We start from the raw sequence: 10,158 nt of genomic DNA, 5'->3' as shown, positions 1-10,158 counted from the left end.
GAGGTCTCAACTGACGTGAAGCATAAGCAATGACCTTACCCTCTTGCATCAATACACATCCTAATCCCGTGCCTGATGCATCAGTATAAACCTCATATGGTATCCCTGGCTTCGGGAGTACCAAAACTGGCGTCTGTGTCAGATGTCGCTTCAACTCTGCGAAACTCTCCGAGCACTCATCTGTCCAATCAAACTTGACGTCTTTGCCCGTTAACTTTGTCATTGGCCTTGCAATGCTAGCAAAACCCTTGACAAAATTCCTGTAGTATCCTGCTAAACCGAGAAAACTGCGGATCTCCGTCGCACTCTTAGGTGTCGGCCACTCTGAAATAGCTTTAATCTTTTCTGGATCTACAGCAACTCCCGCTTCTGAAACAACGTGACCCAAAAATCCAATCTTTCTCTGCCAGAAGCTGCACTTACTCAACTTAGCAAACAACTGATGTTCTCTAAGCTTCCCCAACACAATCCGTAAGTGCTCAGCATGCTCTTCTCTACTCCGAGAATAAATCAAGATATCGTCGATGAAAACGATCACACACTTATCCAAATGCTCGCGAAACACATCATTCATTAGCTTCATGAATGCTGCCGGTGCGTTCGTCAACCCAAATGGCATCACAACAAACTCATAGTGTCCATAGCGTGTACGGAAAGCCGTCTTCCTTACATCTCCCTCTGCTATGGCAATCTGATGGTATCCTGATGCTAAATCAATCTTAGAAAACCATGAAGCCCCTTGCAACTGATCCAACAACTCGTCGATACGCGGAAGCGGATACTTATTTTTAATGGTGACTTTGTTCAAACCTCTGTAGTCGATACAAAGTCTGAAACTTCCATCCTTCTTCTTCACAAACAAAACTGGTGCTCCCCACGGTGAAGTGCTCGGCCTGATAAAACCTTTATCTAATAGTTCCTCCAACTGCTTCTTCAACTCAGCCATCTCTGTGGGAGCTAAACGGTAAGGAGCTCGTGAAACCGGTGCTGCCCCTGGTTCCACCTCGATCGTAAGAACATCACTTCTAGCTGGCGGTGGCCCTTTTAAGGCCTCAAAAACATCTTCGTACTCAGCAACCACGGGAATATCATGCAACTCCTGCTGATCCTCATCATTAACCATCGAAATGGTCGCCAAAAACCCCTCTGCTCCACTCTTCAATAATTCTTCTGCATGCAACATGGAGATAATAGGAATTCCCTGGTGTGACTGGATTCCCTCAAATGTGATTTTCCCTTCCGCTCTCGGGATATTAACTCTTGCCTCCGGGCAATTTAATACAACTCGATGTCGCGTCAACCAATCCATCCCAAGTATGACGTCGTAGAAGCTCATCTCCATCTCTGTCAAATCTCCGAGCAAATCAACTCCTCCAAGCATAACTGGCACATCACGATGAACTCCAATTGCTCCCAATCTCTCGGTGCCGGCAGTTTGAATCTGCTTAGCCTTCGGTTCGAAGACACCCCGGAAAGACCAAGACTTGACCAAACGCGGACTCACGAAACTATGAGAAGCTCCTGAGTCGAATAAAGTGTGAGCTGGCTCACCTCCAACCGAAACCAATCCTACACAAGATTTTTACTAACTACACATGATAACCCCAAACCAAAATATTCAAACACAATAAGTATGAATAAGATGCATACCCGCTATCGGCTCGGCTCCCTGGGCATCTCCAACTGTAAACACACGTGGAGCGATGGCTAGACGCTTCGGTGGTGGTGGAAGCGCTGCATTGCCCCTCCTCGGGCAATCCCTGATCATGTGACCCGGCTGGTTACAGCCAAAGCAGTTCCCAACTGCCACTGCTGGGGCTGCTGCTACTGCTACTGGCGGTGCAACACGGGCACCGGCTAGCCTGCTTCGACAAACCCTACTCTTATGTCCAAACTTCCCGCAATGAAAGCACTGGATGCCTGACTGATCCAAGGTCCTCTTCTGCGACCCGGAAGTCCCTCCGGTCTTAGGCTGAGCTGCCTTGTTGAACTTCTGCTCTGCTGCAATACATTTCTCTTGCACAACGGCCTTCTCTACCAGATCCTCCAAACTGGTATAGGTGACCATACTGCACCTACCGTGAAGTTCTACTCGCATCCCTTTTAAGAACCTCCTGATAAGATCCTCCTCATCCATACCATTACCCGCAAATCGGTGAAGCTGGCGAAACTCATGCTCATACTCTCTGACAGACTTTCCACCCTGCCTCAAACTCTCAAAATCGTTCTTCTTCTCATCCAAAGCTTCTCTTGGAAAATACTTCTTGTTGAATGCATACATGAAATCCTCATAAGTCATCTCGCCGTGGTGCATCACTCGCACTCCATCCCACCACACTGCTGCATCTCCGCGTAAATACAACTCAGCAATCCTAAGCTTGTGCCTTGGTGGGCATGAGATAGTGTTCAAACACTTATCCAAACTGTGCCTCCAATCGTGAGCAAGTGTAGGGTCCGTGGTACCACTGAAATGCTCCAAGTTCACATACTTCATCTGTGACAACACCCTGATAAATGTTTCATCAACCTCGGGCACATGCACTGGAATGACGGGTGGCGGCGGCGGAACCTGAAAGACACCTGGAACCGGCTGAATAGGAACCTGCGGATATTGTGGCGCTGGGGCCTGCTGAGCTGGAGCCTGATGATCATGCTGAACCTGAACGGGCGGAACCTGCTGCATATGAATCTGCGGACCCTGCTGCACATGAATCTGAGGACCCTGCGGAACCTGCTGAGCTGCAGCCATCTGTCGAGCAACTTCCTGAGCAGCTACTCGGGCAGCCTCTTGAGCGGCTTGCCTGGCTGTCTCCTGAGCAATCTGCTGAACTGCTTCCTGAGCAGCCTGTCTAGCAGCATCCTGAACCATCTGTCTCATAGCCTCCTGGTCAACCTGAGGAACCTCGGGCTGCGGAACTGCAGGCTGAACATGCTCATCCTGAGCCTCTCTAGCATCTCTAGCGATCTGAGCACGGGTAGCTCTCCTCGGCGGCATCTGAAATTAAGGCAAACGAGTTAACTTCTTACTAAATCCAACAATTAAAGGAGTGATATCAAACGGAAAGGTGCTATTTTATTTTATTTTTAAAATCCCCACATCCCATAAACATTTGAAAACCGATTAAAACCGAATAAAAATCGAGTCTCCAAAGATCGCCATCCCGGGTCGGAGCCGGGACGGAACACGGCTCTGATACCAAAAACTGACGCGACCGCGTCTGGCGAATATGATAAAATAATTCGAGAAAAAGTAACGATAAAATAATAGCGCAGCGGAAATAATAATAATAATACGGATAATAAAATCCACGTCATATCATAAAGTCATAATCCGAAAATAAACATCCGAAATATAAATAACAACATAAGCCCGAAGGCTGAAATAAGAAATAACATAAACGATAGAAGTCCAAAGGCCTGAAGGCCCAATAACGATAAAAGATAAAACGATAAACGATAAAGCCCACGAGCCCAAATAGTAGCACCAGTCCGATATGATCACTCCTGCTCATCGGTCTCACCTGAAAGGGGAAAGAAAGAGGGGTGAGCAACAGGGGAGTCGCTCAGTGAGGTATGGGATGCTAAACCGCAAACCACTGACTCAGTTCATAGCACTACAACTATGTAGGCTTAGCTCTAGCATGAAACAAACACGGTGTCTAGTACACCACACATAACAACAAATAATGCGCTAATAGCACACAGCTAATCTCTGCACCACGCATTTCCTTATAAGGATATAACCATATACTCGAAGCGTCGCTAGTACAGTCTGTCTCTGTACCCCCGCCCACCGTAGCGTCGAATGCAAACGTCTCTGCACCACGCCCCAAACAGTAGCGTCGAAGCTCAAACGTCTCTGAACTCACGCCCATATCACACCGTAGCGTCGAATCTCGGACATCTCCGAACTCACGCCCATCACATAGTCCCTACTCATAACTATGTATATACATATATATATAACCGTGCTCAGCATCAATCAATTCACACAACCGTTGAATCCTCTATTAACCTAATTCCGGTTTAACAATCAATATCAATAATAATCAAACAAGACTCGCAAACAGACTAGATTCACAGAGACGGATCATGTTTCGAAACTAAACTTTTCATAATGGCAGTACTAAACTAGTTCGGGATTTAACGGAGAAGCCCTCACCTTAGCAAATGAAGAGAAGTGATGTCTATGAACTCCAGCTGCTCAAATAGACTCCAAATCTGAAATCAGATCGAAATTCCGAGTCAGAACGCCCTTCGAACGGGTGAAAACGGGTGTCAAAGGAAAAGTCAACCCGCTGGTCAAAGGTCAACCCGGTCAAACCTTGACCAGAAATCAATTAAGCTAACCGACCGGTTTACTCTGACCTAAATCGATTTCCATTGGACCGCCCGGTTTAGCCTTAACCGAAATTAAATTAATTAATTAATTAAATCGACCGGTTTACCCTAACCGAAATCTAATTAATTTTAACCAACCGGTTTACCCTAACCGATTCGCAATTAATTTAAACCAGTCAAACCAACCGGTTGACCGAGTCACCGAGTTGACTCACCGAGTCGACTCGGCCGAGTGGCCGAGTCGCCGGCGAGTCACCGGCGGAGGTCACCGGCGGCGACGGCGGAGGGACGGTGGCTTACCGGAAAAGTCACCGGCGGCGGCGGCGGTGCGGTGGCGACGCGGCGGCGGACTCCCGGCGGCGAACTGACGGCGGCCGGGCGCGGCGGCTCCGGCGAACGGTGGTCGGAGACGGTGGCGCGTGCGTTTCACGCGCGCGCGCGGGCTGATCTTCCGGAGGCGCGTACGGCTTCGTCTGAGCTCCGATTTCGACGATTTCGGTGGCTATGGATTCGTCTCGTCGAGAGGAACGCGATGGTGGTCTTGCATGCACGAAATACGCAGCGGTTAGGAAGTTATGGTCGATTTACTAAAACGGCCGAAATAAAACTTAAAATGCATTTGGCTTCGGGGGTTACCTAGGGGGATGATCGGTGGTGGCGAACTGGACGCGATCACTGGACGTGGTGGCTCCGGCGACGAGCTCCGGCGACCCTCTCTCTACAAAAATATCACACTTCCTTAGTTCTCTCTCTCTCTCTAACTCTTTAATCTTTTTTTTTCTCTTGTTGCAAATGGTGAAGAAAACAAAGTGGAGTGGCTTTTTATAGAATTTACCTTGGGTAATTTCGAGTGGGCTTGGGCCTGTGGGTTTGAGATAGTGGGCTTGGGTTTGGGTCATTACAGAGGCGTTCGGCGGTTGTAGTATGTACAGAGAAGCCGTTAAGGTAAGGCGTTGCTTAAGCTAAGCGTAAGAAGAATGTGTTGAGAGTGAATTATTTTTAGTTTAATGGGCTTTCGTTTATCCGGCCTTTTAGTGTATATTGTTAACACACCGTACAAAGCCATGTGTACTTGTGGCGTACGTACGATCAAATTATTACACTGATAAATGCGTCTCAGTAGAGTAAAGGACAACTACATACAATAGAATATGAAAATCACGCAGATTGCGATAAGAGTCGAGATTCAAGTCTACTGGATCTGGTTAAAGCCCAGTAAGGCCCGTTAGAAATGGCATTATGAAAAGTAATTTAAATTTGTTTTCAAGTTTAAAGTTAAGTGAGCTGGAGCACTATGCGCAGTGAATGTGTAAACCCTCGAAGACTCATCATTCATTGTGTAAGCTGGAGCACTATGCGCAGAGTCTATGATGTAATGAAAAAGGCATTTGCCATAGGCCCCCAAATAACATATAAGTATTAGGACCCCTGCTATCAATAACTCGTTTTATGGCATAGTGGTTAAGAGTCTTTGAAGGAGATGTCAACGTAAGTTAAACTACATATGCTGCTTTTGCTGTTGTTACCTAAAGTTTCAACGATTTGTTATATGTATTTTAAAGGTTGGTTAGATTTTATTTTGCCTCGCATTGTTTTCTACCATTTTGATTTGTATGTTAAAGAAAGAACTTATTAATCTACTGTGTACCTAAACTTTTAATGATTTGCAAAATATTATTTTTAAAGTTTATTTAGTTTTTTTTTTTTGCCACAAATTGTTTCTGTGATTTTGATTTGTTTAAAGTTTATAAAAATGGTGTATGTAGAGAAAAACATTTATGCAAGAGATTTTTTATAGCTTTTGAAACAAAATTGTATTGTCTGAATTTAAATTATGGGGTATTACTATTAATTTTAAACTATATAAGAATGAATGCTTTAAATTTTTTTTTTGCCTTAGGCCTCCTAAAGTGCTCGCACGGCACTGACTATGCGCCACCCCCGTAGTTTTTCAATGAACCTCATGTGAATGTTTTCCATGATAAATAAACATTCACAAATGTTTATTTATCTTCAAATAGAATAACACGTACAATTTAAACTAATATGTATATTTTTAAATAATAAAATGTATTAAATATTTACTCAAACTATAAATTATCTTTTTAATTTTCATCCCGCCCGTAGGACGGGTCGGACCTAGTTTAACATATTTATTTGTTTTTTTTTTTGATATCCAGGGTTCCTCGCTTCGCGGGTCATTTTCCTGGGTCCGGTCAGGTAGTGGTCCACTTCACCCGGGAGGGTATTAACCTGGGCGAAGCCCAGTACCACTAATAGTGACATGGAAGAGGCAGTTCGCCTCCGGCTGGTGTCGACCCGGAAGCAATGACAATTAGCCCGCAAGGTTCTAACCAGAGTAGAGCTACCTCATCCCGTCAACATATTTATTTGTTAAATTATTATTTATCCCAATTCAATTTTCTAACTTTTTCGAACAAACAAAATAAATAAATTCAAATCAAAATCAAAACCATAAATATCCAGTTAAGTCATCTATACACAGTCACGAGATAAAAATGGGTTTGGAACATACAGAAATTTAAGTCCATTATTAATTTTTATCAGTTAAATTAAATTGATTTTTCTTTTATTTCTATAATTTTTTAAACTTTATTAGTTATATGTGCAATTTTATTATTAGTTGAACAATCAATTTATTCTTACAAAATCTATAACTAATATATCAACTTTAATATCATACTAACTCATAGTTGTCTTTTTCCCAAATTGATATATATTGCATAAAAGACAAATATCTTAAGAAGTTCCAAGATAACAAGACCATCAGAATCACCAAAAAAAAGAGATCATCAGCTTCTAACAACTAGCAAGAGCACTTAAAGTCACCATATACCTCCCAGCACTAAAGGCATTCACAGTTGTCTATTTTAGTCCTTTGGTTTCTCTCTCGGCACATTTCTCTAGAAGAGTCTTTACCTTTGGTTTCTTGGCAGTTTTAAAAGTTGACTTGCCTCTTTTAGTCACCTGTCACCTTTCACCTTAGCGCGAGATTTCAAAATCTTTACCCCTTCAAGAAGTTCCGCTGCTGATAATAGCCTGAATCCCTTTTAACTTCGGTCCTCCGTTTCCTCCGACTAAAATCTCGCCGCTTGGTTCTCCTCACGGCGTACTCCGGGCTCTGCCCTGGGTTGAACCCAACCGACTTCTTCCCTATCTACCGCTGCGTCTAAGTCGACGGTCACTCTCAGAGCAGCTCTCCCCACTCCAGTATACTTCCACCGAAAAGCCATGGCATCTAAAAGGTTCACCGCAGCCAGAGAAAGGCAAAGGACTAACTACGCAGCCACAAGGTCCAGCAAGGAAACACATACGAGCTCCGGAGATCGACTCTTCGGCGTTGATTAAAGACAATGCCCTTACTCTTACTGGAAGGGTCACAAACGCGAAGGAGCAACATGTGGCCTCGCTACTCTCCTCTCTCCCTAGGGACTGGTCACTACAAGGAAGTCACATGAGCAGATCTAGGACTAAACTGCTTCCAGTTCCGCTTTGAGCAGGAAGATGACATGAAGAAGGTCTTCGCAAACAAACCTTATCACTACCATAACTGATGGTAATCCTGCAGAAGTGGGAGCCAATCATCTCCTCTACTTTCCCATCGCAGATCCCCTTCTGGATACGCTTCAAGGCCTACCCCTGCACTTCTGGCACGACAAAGTCATGTACGAAATTGGTCACGAACTTGGCCACATGGAGGACTATCGCATATCGAAGACGTCAGCGAGAATTAGGGTTTATGTGATGGCCTCCAACCATTAGTCATGGACCCTAATTGAGTTTAGATCTGGTGAAGAGCTAGCTGTCTCTCCTGGAGTATGAGGACCTAAAATCTCTCACTGCTCCATGTGCTTTAAGCTAACGCACTTAGCCGGAGACTGCCCTCTCACTCTAGCTACCCAGCATCAACGAAGACTATCATAGGGACGTCAAAACATCAGCTAACTTCATCGATTTGTCATCAACAGAAAACGGACCCAAAAGGAGTACTCTCCCTTACCTTCACCCTCCTCGCAAGGGACCAACTGATAAACCTTTCCATCAAAGGTTGACAGCATGGCAGACCTTTCGGTAATAGGCTCCTCCTACCTGAAAACTCGAGGCATCCTCTGAAAACAAGTTGATTCCCCATACGGCTAGCTACAATACTCAACACAACAAGCGTCATCAACCCAGAACTGATAATAGGGACTTGGCGACTTACCATCAACGACAATCTTCTCTGCAGTGGAGAGAAAGAGCCCCCCAAAGGACTCTACTACAGACAACCCTCGCCCTGACAGGAATGCGGTAACGCGCAGAGGAGAATGATATGTCTAGACAACCTCTAGGCAGAAACCTAGCCATATGCGACTTCCCGCAGTCACCAAGACCTCTTCCCACCACTGAGGAGGTACTTGAAGAGCTTAGAGAAGTAACTCAACAGTACACAAATGTAGCAGATAAGGCAGAAAGTGCAGCAAGGCGGCAACGGTCATCGCAGGGGAGGAGGAGGACTTAATGGCAAAACAGCGGCGGGGTATCATTGCAGCTGCGGCTTTCGCGCGTGCCCATAGAAAGAACCTTTCCTCCACCTCTTACAGTCTTTGATAGACTCTCATCTCCTACCACAGAATCCCCAATCCCCTATGTCGACTAGAGGCACCTGCTGTACTCAACTCTGCCTCCCTGCCATCCAAGAAACGCCAATCAGAACTACACAACAATCTCAAAGTGCAAAGAAAAGGAGAAAGAAGTTGGTCCAAGTCCACGTCAACTTACGGGAGCTAACGCGAGAAGAGAAATTTCTCTCATGCGACCCTCTTCGCATGGATTTCCCTTTGCCTCTCCAATCCAAACTCAACGACGAGTTTGCCGCCTAGAAGAATCCGAAGACCGAGAAACCGCGCAAGAAGCAATACTGCTAGGACTGGAGGCTTATCTCAGGATTTTCACATCCTGCGTCTTCCTCTTCCTTAGTCGCTGTGAGCTGGAACTGCTGTGGAATTGGGAACCCACAGACATTCAGAGGCTCAAACACTTAAACAAATCGAGTTCCCCTGATATCATCTTTCTATCGGAAACACGAAACGTTGGACGCCACGATACTCTCAGAATTGGAGCCACTACTGCAGGACTTCAATCATACTTCTTGGTCTCTCCCCCACCCACACTAGTGCTGGAGGACTGGCTCTTCTATGGAGAAAGGTATAGACATACAGATCTTGACGTCAAACCAGAATTTCATAGATGCGCAGATCAAGTTCAAGAACACATCTTTCTTTGGTACCTTCGTCTATGGAGCACCTGAAATTCAAATAGACAAGCGGTATGGGATCATTTCAGCTATATCGAGGCAAGGAATCAACCATGGTTCTTACGGGGGATTTTAATGAAATCACAAACAACACAGAGAATCAGGAGGAAGATAAAGACATGAGAGTTCGTTCAGCGCGTTTCGATCCTTCTTATCTTTGTGTGACCTTTTCGACATCAAGCATACAAGAAACTTTTCTTTCCTGGAGAGGCAAGCGTCACACCACCTTGTCCACTGCCGCTTTGGATAGAGTTTAGCAAACAGCTCTTGGATGGATCTCTTCCCAAACGGGAACTCTCATTATCTCCTTTCGAGGGTCTGATCATAGGCCGATTCTCTCTGCTTTTGACAGTAAAAAGAAAAAACCCCAGCGGTTATTTCGTTACGACAGGAGGCTTAGAGATAACGAGGAGGTAAAAGAGTTGATAGACAAGATATGGAAGAGGAATGCGCACCTCACTGTAATACAGAGGATTACAAGTTGCAGACAAGCTATCTCC

Source organism: Raphanus sativus, chromosome 8 (assembly GCF_000801105.2).
Source record: "Raphanus sativus cultivar WK10039 chromosome 8, ASM80110v3, whole genome shotgun sequence".
Taxonomy (NCBI): Eukaryota; Viridiplantae; Streptophyta; class Magnoliopsida; order Brassicales; family Brassicaceae; genus Raphanus; species Raphanus sativus.
This window is presented reverse-complemented; position numbering follows the sequence as displayed.